At 43.7% G+C, this 21,469-nt stretch overlaps 1 long non-coding RNA gene across 3 annotated transcripts in view; it reads right to left on the bottom strand.

Annotated features, from left to right (window-relative positions):
- Nucleotides 1-21,469, bottom strand: part of LOC138304002 (uncharacterized) — a 238,677-nt gene that overhangs the window by 183,370 nt on the left and 33,838 nt on the right. For 2 of the 3 annotated variants that reach the window (XR_011205480.1, XR_011205481.1), the window contains exons 2-3: nucleotides 17,715-17,795; nucleotides 16,834-16,942 (exon numbers count right to left, since the gene is read on the bottom strand). This is a non-coding gene — a long non-coding RNA (uncharacterized lncRNA). Of the gene's footprint in view, nucleotides 1-16,833; nucleotides 16,943-17,714; nucleotides 17,796-19,761; nucleotides 19,866-21,469 lie in introns of all 3 variants that reach the window. The other variant, XR_011205482.1, reaches the window with a different exon arrangement.

Raw genomic sequence — 21,469 nt, 5'->3', positions numbered from 1 at the left:
TAACTAAATTTTTATATGTGAGCCCTGGTCTTGGCGGTGTGGGTTCTTCTGCAGTTTTTGCCAGATAGAGGAATGTATATTAGGTTGAGTACCTGATAATTATGGCATCTAAAGGAGATCATGATAGAGTGGATATTACTTTATCAATGGTGACTGTTTTAAAAACTGATCTCTTAATGTCAGTCATAATTTTATTGTTTTCCATTCTGCAGAACACATTCAGATGCTTAATTGACATAGATGCTATGTAAGCACTTGTTCAGATTTCTCTTGATACTGAACATTTTAAAGGGTGGTTTTATAATGTTGCAATACTTTCAATTAAACCTGCAATAAATGTTTTAATTCATTTAGTAATTCACACATTAAGAACTTTGAATGGCGACAACATTACTTAGCAAGGGGAGGTGAGACAGATTGATTGGTAACCTACATAGTCAAACAATGTGGGAGGTGATGTAACCGTTATGGAGGCCTTTCTATCGAAAAGGCAAAGTACCTACACAGCGAATCAGAGCTTTAAAGCAGGTAGTCCAACAGTGCTGTGCTCCTTAAAAGGAGATGTGAGGAGATAACTAAAACCAACCCAGTCATCATGGTGCACCAAGTAATCTGTGCCATACAGTGATCAGGTCTGCAGCTCGTTGCTGTCTGGGTTTTGAATCTCTGTGTGATTCAGATTGCTGCTCACAGTGAAGCAAGTTGTGTGTTTCTAACAGCAGCACAATGGCCTGCAACTGCAGCAGACACACACTACCTGATTATTTAACTCACAAATAGAATACAAAATGAAGATACCCACACAGCAGATGCAGCACACCTTTCCCTAATGAAGCCAGCAGTAGAACAAGAGAAGGTGGACCCAACTCCTGAATTCAAGCAGCAGTTTTTTAGGGATATTAACCTGCAAGTTAGAACTATCAAAGCTGATTGAGGATTGTATTTTAGTGAACTCTTGGGCAATGTGGGCTCTTTAGAATCAAGCATAGATGATTTAGAAAAGAACAGGGTAGGCGCGCCTTAGTAGCTACTTCAATGGGGTGTATAAGCTCTGCCTCCCAATTTATGTCTTCTATATCACCCATGTCTCTCTGTCACTTCTTTTCCAGTTGGTCTACTGTGTTTGTTATGATATTAATTATGGTTTTATATATAGCAGAAAAGGCAACCCCATCCAATTCATCCACCGGTACATAACCCTCTAGAGGTGCATATTCCGGTGTGGCCGACATCCCCATTCCCTCCGCCCTCCATGCATGTCGAAGTTGAGCATATTGCAGAAACTGAGATGAATGTATCTAGTATTCCTCCTGCATCACAGAGAAGGACATTATGTCCCCATCTTTGACAATGTCTCCTGCATTTGAGATACCTATGTTATCCCAAGCCCCAAAGCCCGATATCTCTGCTATTCCTCGCAACCATGTTACTTTCCGGAGGAGTGTTTGCAGGGTTATTTTGTAGGCCCATCCCAGTGTCTTCGTTGCCCTGGCTCCCAAGGTCACCTGTGATGCCGGCAGGAGTCCCTGGATGCCCCTCCGTCCATATATGTACTGTGTTTGTCATGAGCTCCATTAGGACTCTTTCTAGTCAAAATGCTGGGTGATCTTGTGGGGCGTCGATCCAATTGTTAATAATGATCAGATGTGTTTCTCAATAATAGCCTTATATGTCTGGAAATGCCAGGCCCCTATTGTACTGGTTCTTATGTAGTGTTTTCTCCTGTCCCATAGCAGAGTTGTCAGTTCTCTGTTTATCTGTGAATAGCTTTGGCGGAACCAGGTAGTATGTATTTTGAAGTAGATACAGCAGTTTAGGCATTGTAATCATTTGGAATATTGCAGCATGCCCCATCAAAGAGAGAGGCAAGCCTCTCCATCTAGTTGCGTCTGCCTGGAAATTGAGTACCACCCTCCCCACATTTCAACTGAAACATATTTCTTTTTGCAACGTCATGAATATCCCTAGGCTTTTAAAACCTCCCACCAATTTCCGGAGTCCAGAGGACAAATGTAGATGTTCCTGACTCCTTTGGGGGTGTATAACACTGACCTATTCCATTTAATCCTTTAGCAAGAATGGGCACAAATACGCCTCAAGAAGTCGGAAGTGTGTTGGGACAGTATTTTCCAATTCAGTTATATGGAGGCGAGTGTCATCAGTGTGCAGAGATATTTTCTCAATTTCTTAGTCTTCCACTGCCACCCGAAATCCCCAAACCCCCGAGTGACATCATATCAGGCATGCCAAGGATTCTACCATCAGGGGACAAGGGACAGCCCTGTGTGGTTCCCCTACCAATCGTAAATTCAGTAGACAGGTTCCCGTTAACTTTCACTGCTGCCACTGGGTTCCGGTACAAAACCTCTACCCAGTGCCACAACTTAGGGCCAAAACCACATTTCAATAGTGTTTGTTCTAAGAATGGCCAATGGACTTTATCAAACATCGTCTTGGCGTCTAGGGATAGGAAGACTTGCAGACTTGGTAGAGAGAACTATGTTGAGCCAGTTATGGGAGCGTTGTAGATTGAGTTGTTTGCATCTACCAGGCATAAAGTCTGACTGGTCCTGGTGAATTGAAGAAACAATGACCTGTAGCAATGTGTTGGAAAGGACAGTGGACAAAAGTTTGGTTTCTATGTTAAGCAAAGAAATTGTGCGGTAAGACTCATACTTATTCCTAGGTATATCTTCCTTTAGAAGGACAACAATAGTGGCCCTTCGAAGATCCTTGGGGAGTTATCCTGCTTCTCCCACTTCCTGGAACATATGCAGCAAATGAGGCCCTAGGAGTTTTGCGTATCGTTTATAACATTTGGTTGGGATGCCATTAGGTCCCAGTGCCTTCCTTGATGTTTCATAATGGCAGCTTGTATTTTAGATGACGTTAAGTCCCTCTCTAGGAGGTCCCTGGCCTCCACCTCCTGTACAAGGGTAGGGATTTCCGCTAAGTACTATCTTATGGTGTCTGCTGCTGAGAGCTGCCTCCAAGTAGCAGGCAAATTCACTGACTATGAAGTCATCTGTGTGATACGTTTCTCCGTTTGGACCAGTTATACTATGTACCCATTTGGATTCTTGCTCCCCTTTGCTCAACCACACCAGCAACAGGTTGACTTTCTCCCCTGTCACATAAAGTGAAGAGAGGCCATCATTTGTTTTTTGGCCTCCTTCTGTGCCAGCTCCCTGTATTCAGCCTGTAAGGAAGCAATTTGTCTGAGGGTCAGGAGTTTAGTCTCTATCCCAGGTAATCCTTCTAGTTGCAGTATCCGGTTTTCCAGATCTTCCAAGTCCCTAGTCTCCTGCCTCTTTTTCTGTGCTATCATATTGAGGGCCAGATCCCTAAGAACTGTTTTGTTATGCTTTTGAAATCCACTGAATCTTCATTTTCAACAAGGTAGAATTCAATATCGGTCTGGAGGCCCAGTGCGACCTCACTTTCAGTCAGGTCCCAGGCATTTAATTTCCATACCTGTATCTGCCTAGTTTTAAGATGTCCCACTTGAACCAATAGGGGGGAGTGGTCTGAGAGTACCCTTGACAGATATTTCGTCTGTCCTACTTCCCCACCTCAACATTGGGTGCAAAGATGTAGTCCAGCTTCAAGTACACCCTATGTGCCCTTGAGAAATATAAGTATTTCCATGTGTTTAAATGCTTATGATGCCAGATATCAACTAATCCCACCCTATCAGCAACTTGAGCTTGCGTCCTCATCTGGGGAGCCTGCATGTATACACCAGAGAGGTCTGCTGCCATGTCCATCACGTTGTTAAAGTCCCCACATACTATGTGTTACATGAATGTAGAGTCCAAGAAAGTGTCTGTAATTTTGGCAATGTGGGTGCCTGGAGTCTAGGGGGTGCATATATATTCAACAAGGTCATCTCAGTATGGTCCCTGTGGTCCTGTACCCTCACGCACCTTCCCTAATGGTCAACTCATGTCCTTGACGCTTTAAAAGGGAGCTTTTTCCTGATCAGTATGGCTACTGCCTGGTCCCCCTGGTGAAACTTGCTTCGGCTAGTACATACCCATCCACCCAAGAATTTACAGTACGTACCTTGGAGGTAGGTCTCTTAGAGAAGGACCACATATGGCAGTAACCTCTACATATTTTGCACCACTAGGCACCGTTTAATTTCTTACAGAGGTTGTTAATGTTCCATGTCAATATCTTTATTGCCGGGTCATCTACCTGTCTGGCCTGTGTGATGCAGGTCTGTATTGTGTTAGTGTCAGAGTATCAGAGTGGATGGGAACCTGACTGTGTGACTGCTTTGCTTCTGTTAAAATAAAATAAGAAACATTTGAACTCAATATAGCTATCCAGATAACCAGCTTCTCCCCCCACCACCACCCCAATATTTAGCCCAGCACTTAAACATGCCAACTGCACCAAACTATGCTTAAAGAGAGTCTGAGAGGCCAGTAGCCCACTCATTATCTATTTGTGCACTACCCCAAAGTTTTAAAAGAGCATCAACAAAACTTACAGTAAACTGGAGTGCAACAGCCCTGCTAACTTTGTTGAAAGAGCTTATCAAAGCTTTGGAGTCTTCTTGGACGAGGTGGGTCAAATCCTCTAAATTGTCTGGCCCAGGATGTACTACCATGCTTCATAGTATGACACCGCTGCTGGTCCTTTCACCATGTCGTCGAAAGGTACTAACTCATCCCCTCCTTCTAGAACATCAATGGCCTCCACCAGGGGGTCGGGGTTTCCGATCCCATATCGTTGTCGTCCCCTGAGTCGCAGCGGGAACACTCCTCTTCCCAATGTTCCTTTCTACTCTTTTTTGTGTCTATGGATATACTGCCTTCTAATTCAGAGGTACCAACATGTCTTTTCAATGTGATCTTCTCTCACCATGGGGTGCCAATCCTCTAAAAGATGACAGACATGGGTCTCAGACACCAAAAACATTGACAGATTTTTGTTGTAATAGCATTTTTCATTATGACCATAATTAGCTCAGCCAAAAATAGACCAAAACAGGCTCTGATAAAAACCAGGTGACCAAAACTCCCCCGTCAATCAAGACTGGAAATACCTAAGGAAATGTGAAGCATTTGATTAATCTTTGGATGAAAATGTCAAAAATAACAAACCTCACTGGAAATTGCATTTACCAGTCATCTCTCCTCTTCTTGAGAAGCAATCATTAATACAATAAACAGCTGATCTCTAACAACCTGTTTCTCTTCTGTAACAATTCATTCTCCTACTAGCAGAGAGTTCACAGATTTTCCCAAAACAGTGCAAGTGAAATCTCTATTCACTATCATCTCTAAGGACCAAGTGAATCAATCAATTTTCACTATGTTTCAGTTCTCCCTTTTAAAACAAAAGTCCAAGGAATGCGTGTGGCTCCAACACTCAATTTACTTTTTGAGTAGAAAACTGATTGGATGAACCTCAATTAGGTGATAGTCTGACTTTGTTATGCTTAAATGAATATCTCAAGCTTTGTGAATACTCTACCCAAGTGAATCCTGCTCAATGATTTTCTTGAATGTATTATTGGCCTTCGATACAATTAACTACGTATTTCTGCTAGAAATACCAAATGAATGCATGAGTGTAGATAAAACTACCCTTCATTGGTTCTCTTCCTCTCTTTCACGTTGATCTCTGATAAGCATTACAGTCCCATTCAGAGAACCAGTCTTTTTAATTTAGGGTGTTTCTTGAGGCTCCAGCATTATTCTGTCCCCAGCTCTCCTCCGTTTGTACCTCAAACTCTGTGGAAGCTCACTCCAGTATCGAGGCGTATGATGCCACCTATATAGAGATGACACTCACTTGTGCCTGCAGAACTCATCCCCTGATGACATACATGATAGTCCCTGACATTAGAAAAAATTCAGTCATGGGTGAGTTTCCATTCCCTAAGCGGGAATCTAGAAATAAAAATGAGTTTGATCCCCCTTACCTTGATTTGCTAATCATCTTGTTTACTATCGTTTAGTATAGATCTGAAGTTATTCCCAAATATCTTGGCTTCATCAATGAGTAGATTTCTAATCATGACCCACATTTGAATAGTGATCAGTTCTAATTAAGGTTCCCAAAAGGGGGGACAATTTAAATAGCTTCACACAGTTGCTCACTTCGTAGTGCTAAAAGTTGTTTTTTTAATGAACTCTTTTTATTGAGTTTGTATGTATAGAACCTGACAAACATAATGTAATGCATATCTCATGAGACCCCCCCAAACATCTGGCAAGTCCCAACCAAATTCTCCAAGGGGCCAGCTCCCTGCGCAGTAACACTGCCAATAGCTCCTCAGCAAGGGCAAGGCGAAGGCGTGAAAGACGACACCCCTGTCTGGTTCCCCTGCCAACCATCTACGATTCCGTGAGCTCCCCTCCCACCCGTATTTATATGATAGGTTCAGTTTAAAGCAAGCGAGCCCAAGCACAGAATTTGGGGTAAAAACCACATTCCCTGCAGTACTGCCACAAGGTAGCTCCATTCCACAGTATTGAAGCTCCTTTTCAAGGTCGAGCGATAACAATGCCAGTTCTTCCGCCACATCCATAGTTTCATGCAGCACATGCACCAAATGTCATAAGTTAAAGGTCATACTCCTGTCAGGTATAAATCCACATTGGTCTTCGTGAACCAACCCCTGAACCACTCCTCGCAATCTACGAGCTAGTATCTAACAAAGGATATTTAAATCACTATTCAACACTGTGAAGAGTTGGTAGGAGGAGGGGTCCCTCAAATTACCTTAGGCTTAAGCATATGAAAAACAATACCTTGCCGCAGCTACTTTGGTAAAATTCCCAGCTCGCGGGCTTCCTCAAATACTGCCAATAATTTATCTCCCAATAGGGAGGATTACATCTGGTAAAGCTCAACAGGTAGCCATTCCTCCCTCCCCAGGGGTCTTAGATTTAGACAACGCTGCCACTGCCACACCCAGCTCCTACACAGTAATCTCACTATGCAATTCTCTCCTACACTCAATATCCAATTGTGGCAGCTGTGTGTCCCGCAAAACCCCCCACAGTTCTAATTAAGCTTCCCAAAAGGGAGAATAATGTAAATAGCTTCACACAGTTGCTCACTTCAGAGTGCTAAAAAGTTTTTTTTAATGAACTCTTTTTATTGAGTTGGTATGTACAGAACCAGACAAACATAATGCAGTGCATATCTCATGAGCCCCCCGAAACATCTGGCAAGCCCCACCAAATTCCCCAAGATGCCAGCTCCCTGCTCAGTAACACTGCCAATGGCTCCACAGCAAGGGCAAGGAGGAGGGGTGAAAGAGGACACCGCTGTCTGGTTCCCCTGCCAACCATCCACGATTCCGAGACCTCCCCTCCCACCCGTACTCATACAATAGGTTCACTTTAAAGCAAGTGAACCCAAGCACAGAATTTGGGACGAAACCACATTCCCTGCAGTACCGCCATAATGTAGCTCCATTCCACAGTAATGAAGGCCTTTTCAAGTTCTAACGATAACAATGCCAGTTCTTCCGCCACATCCATAGTTTCATGCAGCGCATGTGCCAAATGTCGTAAGTTAAAGGTCATACTCCTGTCAGGTATAATTCCACATTGGTCTTCATGAACCAACCCCCGAACCACTCCTCACAATCTACTAGCTAGTATCTTACAAAGGATCTTTACATCACTATTCAACATTGTGAATAGTCGGTAGGAGGAGGGGTCCCTTGAATCACCCCCAAGCTTAAGCATATGACAAACAATACCATGCCGCAGCTACTCTAGCAAAATTCCCTGTTCGTGGGCTTCCTCAAATACTGCCAATAATTTATCTCCCAATAGGGAGGAGTATGTCTGGTAAAACTCAACAGGTAGCACATCCCCCCCGGGGTCTTAGATTTAGACAACGCTGCCATTGCCACATCCAGCTTCTACACAGTAATCACATTCTGCAATTCTCTCCTACACTCAATATCTAACTGTGGCAGCTGTGTGTCCCGCAAAATCCCCCACAGGAATTAATCTGTCACCTGAGGACCAGCCCTCAACACCATTTGTAAATGCTCCACCAACACACTTAATATATCTTTACAGTTGCTGATCTGTACGCCCTTAGCGTTCCGGATATGCAAGACAGGGGATGATTCCACCTCACAAATTAGGATCAATGCCGGAAGCCTGCCTGACTCATCCCCCTTCCTATGTAGCCTCTTTCTACAAGACCTAAGTGTTACCTTATCCAGCGTTCACCTACTCTTGCTTACTTCCCTGAGCAATCGAAGCTGCTCTCTTTGTGCTTCCCTCGTGAGGTCGTCACAATGCTGTATTTCCGCTAGCTGCCCCTCCCATTTCTTGAGATCTTGCTCTATTTGTCTACACACCCCACAGGTAGTATCTACACATACTCCTCTCAGGACGGCCTTCATTGCCTCCCACTCAGTCCCCCTGGTTGCCGCAGTGCCCCATTCGATATGAATGGAATTTGTTACCACTGGTGCCATAGACTCACAACACCCAGCGTCTGTCAGGAAGTCAGGAGGCATGCACCAGCTACGAGTCCCCCAGCCATCTGATCCCTATCTCAGCCCCATCAATACAGGAGCATTATCAGATAAAAACCTTCCCAAGTGCGATATGCCTAACACCTGGGCAATATCCAGGCCTCCCAGTAGAAATCGGTCCAAGTGGATATACACTTTGTGCATTTTTGAATGACATGGGTGTTCCCTACTTTCCGGGTGCAACCCCCCTCCATCTATCCCATAACTGTAGGTTATGCCTAGTCGCAGTAAGGGATCTCGTCATCAAAGGCTTAGTGCCCTGTTTGGCGGGATGGCGATCTTTCTCACCATCCAATATACAATTGTAGTCTCCAGCCCACACAATGGGGGAACCCACTCCAGCCTCCAGCAGCCTAGCTACATTGTAATAAAAGGTGTAATCATCAGTATTAGGTGCATAACAATTGAGTATGGTAAGGGGTGGGCCATCAAGTGTACCCTGGATGAGTATATACCACCCCTCAACATCAAGCTCACTATAGATGTGTTTAAATGAAATCCCTGGGGATACCCATATCTCCACTCGCCTGGTATACGTGGAAAATGATGCATAGAACTACTGCCTCCGCCATTTCTTAGCAAGCTTCGGAGCGTTCTCCTCCATCATATGTGTTTCCTATAAACAGGCAATTTGAATCTTATGCCTCCACAGAAAGGAATGCACTCTGTATCGTGTAGTCTTTCAGGCCCATGACATTCCAGGTCAGTATATTTACCTATCGCACCATGATAACACTGTGAATTCCCCATCAGCCAGCCGCTGCTCCCCTCCCTCCATGATGAAGTAATGCAGCAAAGCTACCCCCCATGTCTCTCATACGAGTATGCACTGCTGGTATAACCATTGAACATACGCCAACATGCATATACTAAACAATCCCTAACCCCATTCCCACCCCAGATGAACAGTAGAACAAAATAAATCAAAACATACTGCAGTTCCATATGGGTATGTGCTGCAAGGACACGCAGCCTAAGATCCCCCTCCCCCGACCACTGAAGCCTATCACTGCGGTGGAGAAGACCCCCACCTCATGTTTACAAATATACCATGCCTATATCCTCAAAATAGCATTCCAGACCAGGCCATACGTCCTCCCTCTATAGGATAATGGTGCAAATGCTACCATAGCAGTATCAGCTCAATTACAGACCTCTTATTTCTTACTCTGTAGACAAGATTCTCCCAAGCCTAACAACATGGAAAAAAAGAGCAGAAGCAGGTCACTTTAACAAGGATAAAATTAACTGTCAGCTGACACCAACTCCGGTCCCGGGTGAGGAGCCTGGGTAGGACCAGCAAGTGGAGCGGACTGGCCGGGGGAAACTGGTGCCTTTGTGCCGTCCTGTTGATTTTCAAATCTATTTCTATTACTATAACTTCCCCCTTCCCTTGGAGAGTTGCCCATCTGGTCCTCATTACCTGCTCTCCAGTAAGGGCCACCGGAGCTACCCACTGATCTGGCAGCAGATTGGGCCAGGCTCAACCCACTTGGAGAGGCTTTGACGCACATTTCCAGTCATCTCCAGACCTCCCCCAGGCAGTCGAAGAAATTAGATCTTCCCCCTGAGATGACCTTCAAGCTTGCCATATACAGTAACATACAACGTACATTTATTGCACTTTGCTTGGCATTCACCTCCATGAAACCCTTTCTCGACGTTTGCACCTTGTTTGTATAGTCAGGATAAATACTGATTCTGTAGTTGTCACACCAGGCTTTGTCAGTTTCCCGGGTCACCCGCAGGATACAGTCTTGATCCCTATCGTTCGGGATGCGAACAATGATAGCCCGCAGAGAGGCTTCTGGCCGAGGAGGCACACCATCGCCCCGTGGGCACTCTCCACCACGAACATGCCTGATAGCCCTGTAGGTTGCAGCACATCCGTTATCCAGCGCTCCACAAAGACTTCCACACTAGGTCCCTCCAACCTCTCTGGGAATCCAAGATGGCAGATATTCTTCCATCCCAACCTACCCCCAGGGTCCTCCAACTTCGCCTCCAAGATTCTGAATGTGACCTGTGCCATCTGTTTGCACAGAGTGTCGACCTCTGACTGCAACTCCACAATGGATCCCTCTACCACCTTGACCTTATCTGATTCCTTCCGGAGATCTGCCCGGAGAAGATTCACCTCATTGCCACAGTCTCTATTTTTCCCTCAAGTGCAACCCTTGAGCCCTGAATTGCCATGAGAAGTTCAGCACAAGATGGTTCCTCCATGGTTATGCATGTGATCTGGTTTTCATTATCATCATCATGGAGTGTTGCTCCATGGTGTTTCCCTGCGAAGGAGCCGTCTCCCTGTGCTGCCCCATCTCGGCACACACCAAATGAAGAAGGCAAGGCGGGAATCACCCACCCATACCTCACCCAGGTGCCTCACAACATTACTCCACACAGTCTAAATAGGCCTGGGATCAGTGCCCCACAAGGATGCATCCAGTAGGCAAGGAAGCCAGCGCTCTCCACCAGTTCCAAGGATCTAAGACGTAACATTGCTCTCCTCAACTCCCACAGTAGAATGAGACTCTGCACCAGCAAAGAATCTGTCTGCTCACCAGGGCAGTTCTCCGCACAGTCCTAGAATGTCAGGTAAACATTTCCAATGCCACTGCACTCTTCGAGGTCTGAAGTGGATCAGCCAGTGGCTTCCAGCTTCCTTCCTACCTCCAGAATTTGTGTGCCACCACTAATAATACCTTCACGGAGCCCAAGGGGCCAAAACCTCGAGCCGCTGCACCTCCTCTGCCACTTCCCTGGTTTAAAGTCCAGAAGCCACAAATCCCAGGCCAGCCAAGCAGCTCTCTCAGACCCCTCTCGGCCCGCAGCAAGATATCTGCACTGGTCCACAGCTCCAGTCAAAGCTCCCCTCGCGACCTCCGAGGCATCAATATAAAGGGCAGGCGAGCCCTCGCTGGGGCCCCACCACCATCCTCCAGGCCCCCATAAGGGACACCTTGGTACTGTGTCTCCTATTCCTCCAGGCAGGGGGCCCCCGGGCCAATCCTGGCATCCACTAGGCCACGCGGGCACCCCGTGACTCAGGGTACACCCCCTCCTTATGCAGCCTGCGAGGACGCAGGCCGACTGGGCAAGGCCACGCCCGGGTCCACTCCAGGCCCATCTGGGGCTGAGTGTCACGCGGCCCAGGCCAGCCCCACGTTCACCGGCCCCCAAGCCCTCGATCGGGAGAATGAAGCCGGGGTCAGAGCCTCATCCCACTTCTCCAAGACTCCCCCGGGCGGCTGGCAGTTCACCATGCTGCACGATTAGGCCAGGGAGAAGAGGAGCCTCTTAGGAACATGTCCCTCCAGCCATCTTGCTTGGCCACACCATACTAACAAGGTTAGTTTACAGTAACACCTTGCTAAATGCCATTGCAAAAACTCATTTGCCCTATCATAAAGTTGAGCAACTTGCAGGAATTTGATTTGTTTCTTGGAGTTAAATCTTCAAGCCGATAAAACGTATTCATTCTCATTCCAATAGTTACCAGTAGATGCTAAGTGCATCGAAAAACAAGTTGCTAGATTTATGAAATAATACCACTGGCTCTCCACATGATCTGTTGCAGCACCTGAAAATGTCTATAGAACTGTGTTCCCTTCAGAGTTCTGAAACTCTGCTAGTAAAAATCTGAGGGTTCACAAATAACTAAACATGACACAGTTTTCTCATACTAGGCTCCAGAAATCTTGGATTCCCTCTATACTCCTCTACATAAATCTTCCACCCAAGCAGTCTTCAAAAGTATGGCCACCAAACAGCCAAGGCACTAAGACTATACTAATTTTAACCAATAGTTCTTACACTAAGAACAGGCTTAGACTGCCAAAGAATGGAACTTAACTGAAATCTTTCAATCCTATAGTATGAATACAAGTACAACCAACAAAGCATTATTAGTTTTATTAGTTTCTCTTAAATGTTGGGAGGGCAAGCCAAATGCTAAAATGTTTATGGTTAGTAGCAACTTAAGATGGAAGTTTAACAAAGTCATAGCTCTACCATAAGGCTGAAACAATAGCTAAAACGAGCAAGCAACCTTGCCACTGGATTAGATAGTCAGAGAAACAGAGCCATGACAGAGTCCGAGAGGAAAGAAATTACAGACTTTGGAATGGTTTGGGAGCCACTAAAGAGATAAAATAGAATAGTAATGAGTCAACTTCATACCCAGTAGTATCATTCTCACAATACCAGGAATGCATAGCCAGGGATGTAGCTTCAGGGTTGGTGTTTGTTGTGTTACTCCCCCCACTAATAAATGTATTTTGTAATAAATAGTTGGGTACAGGTGCTCTCAGATGGTATGGTGTAGTGTCTGTCAAATTTCCCCAAGAATTTTTCACAAAAAAGCTAAGTGCTCTATTTACCTATAGGGGACATATGCTTTTTTCACACATAACAGTTGGGCTCTTTCGGTTTAGGAAGACTGTCAGATTTCACCACGAATGTTTACTAATACAAACAAAACGCACGCTCACTCTCCCTCCTCTCTGTTTGAAAAGGCTTGAAAAATGTTGGTTACTTCACCAAATAATTTTTTTATCTCACTTCCTACCCCTACCAATCTGCATTCCTCTCCTTTTTCACTGCACCTTGAGCCCCTCCGATGCACCCTGCTTGTGTTATAATGCATTTTAACATTATGTGCCAGCGTGATTGTTAGCAAATCTAACCTGAAGCTCATATGCCCCAATCTTACTAAGCAAGCTTCACCCCTGCTGCATAGCCTCAAGGTTAAAAGGGAGACAGATCTCACAGAAATTGAACTGTTTGCCCTTTTTCTTCATGGGAATGGTGCCCCTTGCAATTTTATTTGAGTCACTTAGGCCCTGATTTATTCAAAGGTGGCTCAGCCTGGTGCTGTGCCAAAAATAGCACCATTGCACTGCGCCACTTTTGAAACACAGCTTTGCACCGTATTTAGAGGAATACGGTGCACCCCTGCATTTCCCCCTACACCAGCGCTCAATTAAGCTCCTGCGTCAACACAGGCATCCTTGCACCATAGTGCAAGGGTGTCTGGGTTGAGGGGATATATTGCTTATGTGCAGCAAGATGTGCCTTCCTGCACGTAAACAATCTATAATGGTGCAGCACACATAGAAGTACCAAAGGGTAATTTTGGAATGATTGTTTATGTGCAGGAAGGAACACCTTCCTGCACATAACCAATCACCCTGGGTATTTTGCTCTTTCTATGTGTGCTGCAGAAAAGCAGAAAACGAGGAGGAATAAAAGCATTTCTCCTCGTTTTGCCATGCGCTGCCACAGGTTTATGATTACTCGTAAATCTGGAGCAGTGTCAAAATCAATGGGTTTTTCGGTGGAACGTCAACAGCAACACCCATTGCACGCCCCTCTGATGCAGAAAACTGCATTGGAGGGCGCCATATTTACAAAAAGTGGTTAGCGCCATCAGAGCATCACAAAAAGTGATGCTCCGGTGGCACTAGGGGCTCCTACATCTGCCCCTTTGTTGCTGAATCATCAAGGTTCTAGTTGCATTTCTAAGGCTGGATATGAATGACTGAAAAGCTGATTCACCGGCAAAGCTGTAAATACGCACTAGTAGATTTAGTAGAGTGCAGGGGAGCAATACAGTTTGTTCAATATTTCAAAATACCCAAATCTATACCAGGTTACTCAAGGAAAACTGCTAGTTGAAGCTTGTCAGCATAAACTAATGTTTTGAGCATTGCCTGTAGCATTTATCACATCTTGATACTTTGCAAAAACCTAGATTATCAACCTTTGTTCCCTTGTCTTGCCGAGAAGGCGGCAGGAGTGCATTTTTTAACTGGTACGTTCCAATTATTTTCACTAACCAAAGTTTGAATTACACTTCCTTCACTCACATTCAGTTTCTGTCCAATCGTCCTTCTGTTATTTCTTCAGTGCATTTTAGTTGTGATGATGAAATATTTGTTTTCTATATTTAAAGATATACGGGAAATTCAAGTCAAGTCAAAGCAAGCTCTATTTCGGTTTTTGAACAAACCATAAAAGCAGATGTTAAAAACATTTACAAAATAGCACGACATAAGTTACAATCCTTTACATAGAAAAGTCAAAACTGTCTAGAAGTTGGAACCACAATATAAAAAGACTGAAAACAGCAGAATGATCCTACAAATACTGATTGTATTGGTGGAAGATCAAATAGGAGTACAATTAGGGGCATATTTATACTCCGTTTGCGCCGGAATTGCGTTGTTTTTTTTTACGCAATTTCGACGCAAAACTAACTCCATATTTATACTTTGGCGTTAGACGCGTCTAGCGCCAAAGTCCATGGAGTTAGCATCATTTTTTAGCGTGGACACCTACTTTGCGTTAATTATATGCAAGGTAGGCGTTCCCGTCTAAAAAATCGACTCCGAGGCATGTGCGTCGGATTTATACTCCCGGGCAAAAATCACGCCCGGGAGTGGGCGGGTAAAAAAAAATTACGTACGTCCGCTTTTGCGCCGTTTTTTAGTGCCTGTAAAAGGCAGGCGTTAAGGGACCTGTGGGCTCTGAAGGAGCCCAGAGGTGCCCTCCCATGCCCCCAGGGACCCCCCCTGTCACCCTTGCCCACCCCAGGAGGACACCCAAGGCTGGAGGGACCCATCCCAGGGACATTAAGGTAAGTTCAGGTAAGTTTTTTTTTAAAATTGTTTTGTGGCATAGGGGTGCCTGATTTGTGCCCCCCTACATGCCACTATGCCCAATGACCATGCCCAGGGGACAGAAGTCATTTCTATGGGGGTTGGGAGTCGTAAAAAATGGCGCAAATCGGGTTGAGGCGAAAAAATTGCCTCAACCTGACTTGCCCCATTTCTTGACGCCCAAGCCCCATATCCCCCTACGCCGATGCTGCCTGGTGTAAGTTGTTTTTTTTAACGCACACCAGACGGCGCCGGCGGCTAACGCCGGCTAACGTCATTCAATAAATACGGCGCCCGCATGGTGCTTCAGAATGGCGTTCGCCGGCGCTAATTGTTTTGACACAAAACTGCGTTGACGCAGTTTTGCGTCAAAAAGTATAAATATGGGCCTCAATATCTAAAACACAACAAATTTAAAAAATCACAACTATTTCTCACTGTTACTGCAGCTTTTAAAAAGCTATCTGCCTTCATGATAATGTCACCAGGGAGAATGTGCAGGTACATAAGGGCAGGTCAAAGTTAAGCAAAATGTGTCCACTTAAGTATAGGAAAAATAAAAGCCTTTCTTGGGACCACATAAAAACTACAAAACATAGTAAAGTGTAAGGTGTCCTGCGGAGACACGTTGTTGCAGACGCAGAGCTCCAAATTGTAGCCCCAAGATCCACGCCGAGGGAATGCTAACAAGTAATGCAGCAGATCCACCCTGAACCTAGTGAGTAAGAAGCAATCATACATATTAGTGGCCAGATTTAACAGAAAATGGTGGTGTGTGTGGCTGCGCCAGATTCAGCAGCTTCATGCACCATCATTTTAAAAATGTAGGAATGCACTGTATTTACTAGAATACGGTGCACCCCTGTGTTTCCCCATGCACCAGCACTAAATTTGCTGCGGTGCGCTAACGCAGCAACCATTGCTCCATAGTGCAAGGACGGCTGTGTTGTGAAAGAGATTGTTTTTGTGCAGGAAACAATCTTAAATGGCAATTTGCTCTTTCTAGGTGTGCTGCAGAATGCAGCACACATAGAAAGAGAAAAAAACGTGGAGAAACTGAAGCAGTTCTCCTCATTGAGCCATGCTAACGCCACCTTTGGGGTGGCGTTAGGTTTTGGCACTGCCTCAGGTTAACGAAAACTCATAACTCTGGGGCAGCATCAAAATGCAATGGGTGTTGCTGTGGCACGCCCACAGCAACACCCATTCTGCACCCCTTCCACGCAAAGTGCTGTGTGTGAATGGGCTGTATTTGCAATGTGGCATTAAGACACAAAAAGTGGCTGAACTCAACCTTGTAAATATGGCGCAGGGCGTTGCGCCACTGGAGCATCACGAAAAGTGATGCTACGGTGGCGCTAAGGGCTCTTAAATAGGCCTCTAGGTACCACCGATAAATATGGTTCCATAATGCAAACTGCTGCGTGTGTGTACCTTCGTTAAAGTCATCTGTTCCCTATTCAAGGCACTTCCCCTCAAGCAGTGAACTTTAAATCTTATCCGGTCTACCTAGACATTACTCTCAGGAGTATTGAAAAGCTACTCCCTATCTTGGCATTGTATTATTGATATATTTAAGACAGGGTACATGAAGAACATGGTCAAGGGCCAGACAGTCCTTTATGATCTGTATATTCAACTTACTCTCAGGCCTGGATCAAATATCTCATCAAAATGAGACGGGACAAAGGTCACAATGTCTTCTAGAAACCCGACTCCTAAATTCTTCGTGTACTGAGAAGGCAGCAGCACACTAGGGAACACACAAGAGAAACACAGGAAAGTCAGACTACAATTTAATAAGTACATGCTACAAGTGTCATTTTCTAAGCATGAAAAACGTGTGCTCCTTGTTACAGCTAAAATTATGCAATAACCACCAAGTCATGCGTCAAATAAAGTAACTGAATTATGGAGGTAAGATTCAGTCTTCATGAATCAGGCCTAAAACCATGTTGTCATCCAGATTTTTCCTGGGTCATTGTTCAAAGCCAGGGAAATGTGTTTATCTACAATTTACAAACCTTTTTAAAAGCTACCAATTAGCACAGTTTTATTGTGGGTTTTGTAGTAAATAGGTGTGGGTGAAATTGTCTCTTCCACAGTATATTAGCTTGTAATTTCCAAGATTTCAAGTTACAATTGTTACTTAGGCCCATATTTACACCGCATTTGCCGCATTGTGCCGCATTTGCGTAATCTTTTGACGTAAAAGCTGCGCAAACTTACAAAATACATTTGTGTTTTGTAATTTTGCACCGTTTTTGCGTCAAAAGATACAAATGTGGCGCAACAAAGTATAAATATGGGCCTTAATGTCTTTGATATTACGCCTTTACGTCAAATCTCAAAACTGTGATTTCATTCGGCTAAAAATTCATATCATGGGAGACCGGGAATAACATGAAGGAATAGAACACCGGTGGGTATTGTTCGCATCCTGCTTGATATTGCCCTATCTTTTATGCAAAAGCGTCCGCACATCCAACATGTGAGTAAGCATTTTGCAGTAAAACGTAACATACCTCACTGCAGTTTGCATAATTTCATATAATTTTTGTGGCATTTTGTTTCGCGTCCGCAAGGCGCAGCACCACTTTTAGCATCTAGAAAAAAACAAATGTTCCTGCCATTAATACGTACATGTTACCAGTCTCATTTCCAAAGCATGAAAAACAAAGTGCTCCTTGTTACAGCTAAAACCATGCAATAACCACCAAGTCATGCGTCAAATACAGTAACTGAATTATGGAGGTAAGACTCAGCATTCATGGAATGAATCAGGCTTAAAACTATGTAATCATCTAGATTTATTTCCTGGGTATTGCCGAATATGCAGCAGACATTTTATTAGTCATTTAAACTAATTCATGGGCAGGAAAATGTTCTCCTACAATTTACAAACCATTTAAAAAGTTATGATAGAAACCAATTTTCATAGTTACATTGTTTAAAAACAATTTTGTCTCAAATGGTTGATTAACCCATTTGCTGTCAGGCCTTTTCCCGTCAGATTGCAAGCTTTTTTTTGGTTATTTGTGGTGTTTGTGCTAAGGCCCACATAACTTATTGTCCACATAACTACCCACGCCAAATTTGTGTCATTTTTTCCAACATCCAGGAAGTCTAGAGGTACCCAGAGTTTGTGGGTTCCCCTGGAGGAGACCAAGAAATTAGCCAAAATATATCTAGGTATCAAGGAAACCTTTGTATTACCAAAATGGGCACAACGAAAGGTGTTGGAAAGCAGTGGTTATCTGCATATCTCTGAATTCCGTGGTCCCATATTAGCGTGTGAATTAGAGGGCTTTTCTCAAATAGACGTCTTTTTTACACACTGTCTTACATTTGGAAGGAAAAAATGTAGAGAAAGACAAGATGCAATACCACTTGTTCTTCTATTATATGTTCCCCCAAGTCTCCCGATAAAATGCGACCTCACTCGTCTGGGTAGGCCTAGTGCCCGCGACAGGAAACGCAACATGAACACATCACATTTTTACATTGAAATCTGACGTGTTATTTGGAAAGTGCCTAGATGTGGATTTTGGCCTCTAGCTCAGCCGGCACCTAGAGAAACCTAGCAAACCTATGCATTTCTGAAAACTAGGCACCTAGAGGAATTCAGAATGGGGTGACTTGTAGGGCTCTCTCCAGGCTCTGTTACCCAGAATCCTCTGCAAGCCTCAAAATTTGGCAGAAGCACTTTTTCCTCACATTTCGGTGATAGAAAGTTCTGTAATCTGAGAGGAGCCACAAATTTCCTTCCACCCAGCATTCCCCCAAGTCTCCCAATAAAGGTACCTCAATTGTGTTGGTAGGCCTAATGCCTGCGACCGGAAAGGGCTCAAAACACAACATGGACACATCAAATTTTTACATTGAAAACTGACATGTGTTTTGAAAAGTGGCTAGCTGTGGATTTTGGTCTCTAGCTCAGCCAGCACCTAGGTATACCTACCAAACCTGTGCATTTTTATAAAACTAGACACCTACGGGAATCCAGGATGGGATAACTTGTGGCACTCTCACCAGGTTCTGTTACCCAGAATCGTGGTGCAAACCTCAAAAGTTGGCAAAAAAACACTTTTTCCTCATATTTCGGTGATAGAAAGTTCTCCAATCTGAGAGCAGCCACAAATTTCCTTCCACTCAGCATTCCCCTAAATGGTACCTCACTTGTGTGGTATTCTGAACATAGAATGTATAACATCATAATGCTTGCAATGTAATTCTTGGTTTCCATGGAAGCCAGTGTGGAGTTGAAGAGGGAGATCAGATACAAAGAAGAAGCATATGTGATGGCTGGGTTGTAATGAATTATACTTGAATAAACTGGAAGTTATTACCACATCTCATTGCCTCCGTACCTCATTTCATTGGCAACAAGTTCTTAGAAGAGGTTACAGACCTGCCACTGTCTTCACCACCTCATCTCACAACTTATGGAGAACCCCATCTAACTGTATGTAATTCATAAGTATTGCTCAAAAGCCTTGCTTTTACCATTAACTCGTCAAGCGTAAAGGAATTAGCTATTATTTTTAACATCAACATCAATATAGGTTTTACCTTTATGGCGCATGCTGTGTTCCCGACGCTTCAGGAGAACGGTTGGAATTTTATTAGTTGAATTCTGCTGCTCTTCGTGTTCTTGTGGCCTGTGCTCTACTAATCTGAGAAACAAACGTGAAAACATCACGTCTTCAAAACAAGCCAGATTTCCTGATGAACATTACATCCTCATGCTTTTTGGCAGCCATTTTGTATCGCTGGGCTGGTTGCAATCTGTATCAACCAACTTCACGTCATTCAGTGACAGGCACACCTGTATGCGATCTCACAGTATGCTTTCACGATTCCTATTGAGCTTTTATCATGAGTGATAAGCACACCTTGAACAGCGACAGACCTTTGGTTTCATTTGTTACTTCCTGTGCCTTACTAATGTTGGAAATCAGTGATAGGCACATCTTCTTTCGATATTTAAATAGTGCTTTCATTTTTTAGGCAATCGGTGATAAGCATGTCCTTAAAGTGACAAATGCACAATTTGTTTGGGAAACTTTCTGTGCTTTCCTTAAATTCTAAATCGATGATGAGCACATCTTCTGTTATCATTTAAGAGCATATGTATTTACATTACTTAAGTAGAATAATTTAATTATTTTACTTCATTTGGTAACAAGCCACCTCTGTACTCGAAAGCATTATGCAAAACGTTACTTGTTCACCTTTTTTTTACTTCTCCAGGTGATTCACAAATACCTTGGAAGAAATAGAAATCTGTGTTTACACATTACGCAAGAGTATGCAGTACTTCTTTGAGCGCTGAACGTAGAATGTCACTTTTAATGCATTGCTTAGGTTCTGAAGGGCAAGAGGTTTTTAAAAATTTGCCAGAACTCTCTTCAGAAGAAACTGGTGAACTAAATGACTATGAAATTTGCATAAAAAAGCTAGATCTACATAATTTTCCAAAAATGTCCACAGTTTTAGAGAGATATCAATTTGGTAAAAGAATACAAAAATCAGGTGAATCTGTCGAAGAGTATGTGACTGTTTTACAAAGGTTAGCCTCAACGTGCAGTTTTGGGGGAAGTAAGAAAGATTGAGAGACCAATTCATGTTAGGGTGTAACATTGAGAAAGCAAAATAATCCTTTTGACATGAATAAAATACTTCTCTCATTGAGGTTATAATGATTGCTAAGACATGTGAACATAGTTCAGCATGTGTTGAAGAGATTAAAATAAGCAAGTTTTGGTGACAAAGAAAGTGAAGCACAATCTGTTGGTCAGGGAAAACAAATAACTGATCATGTAGTGACTAAGAATCTAATAAAGATAGTAAAGAGAAAAAGGGACAAGGGAAGTGTTTTAGGTGTGGTGAGTTTGGTCACTACGTGAATTACAAGGGTTGTGTTGGATGGAAAGTCACTTGTAAAAAAGTGTGGTAAGAAAGGACATATTACCACTTGTTGTAAAAGTGTTAATTTTAAAAAGAAGAAATTACAAGAGGTCACATTTGAAGATGATTCTCCATCTGAGGAAATAATTTTACAAGTGAAAGATGGCATTAGTGGTCCAGTAGAAATTGTACAAATTGAAGGTGTATCTGTTCCCATGATGTTTGATTCAGGGGCAAAAATAACACTTATCCCCAGAGATATGTTTGAAAAAAATCCTAAGACCAGGATAAAGTTATTCATACCGGATATTTGTCTTAAGGGTTACGGTGGTGAGCCCATTAAGTTGTTAGGCTATTTTATGGGGTCAAT

The sequence above is a fragment of the Pleurodeles waltl genome, chromosome 7 (assembly GCF_031143425.1).
Source record: "Pleurodeles waltl isolate 20211129_DDA chromosome 7, aPleWal1.hap1.20221129, whole genome shotgun sequence".
Taxonomy (NCBI): domain Eukaryota; kingdom Metazoa; phylum Chordata; class Amphibia; order Caudata; family Salamandridae; genus Pleurodeles; species Pleurodeles waltl.
This window is presented reverse-complemented; position numbering and strand designations above follow the sequence as displayed.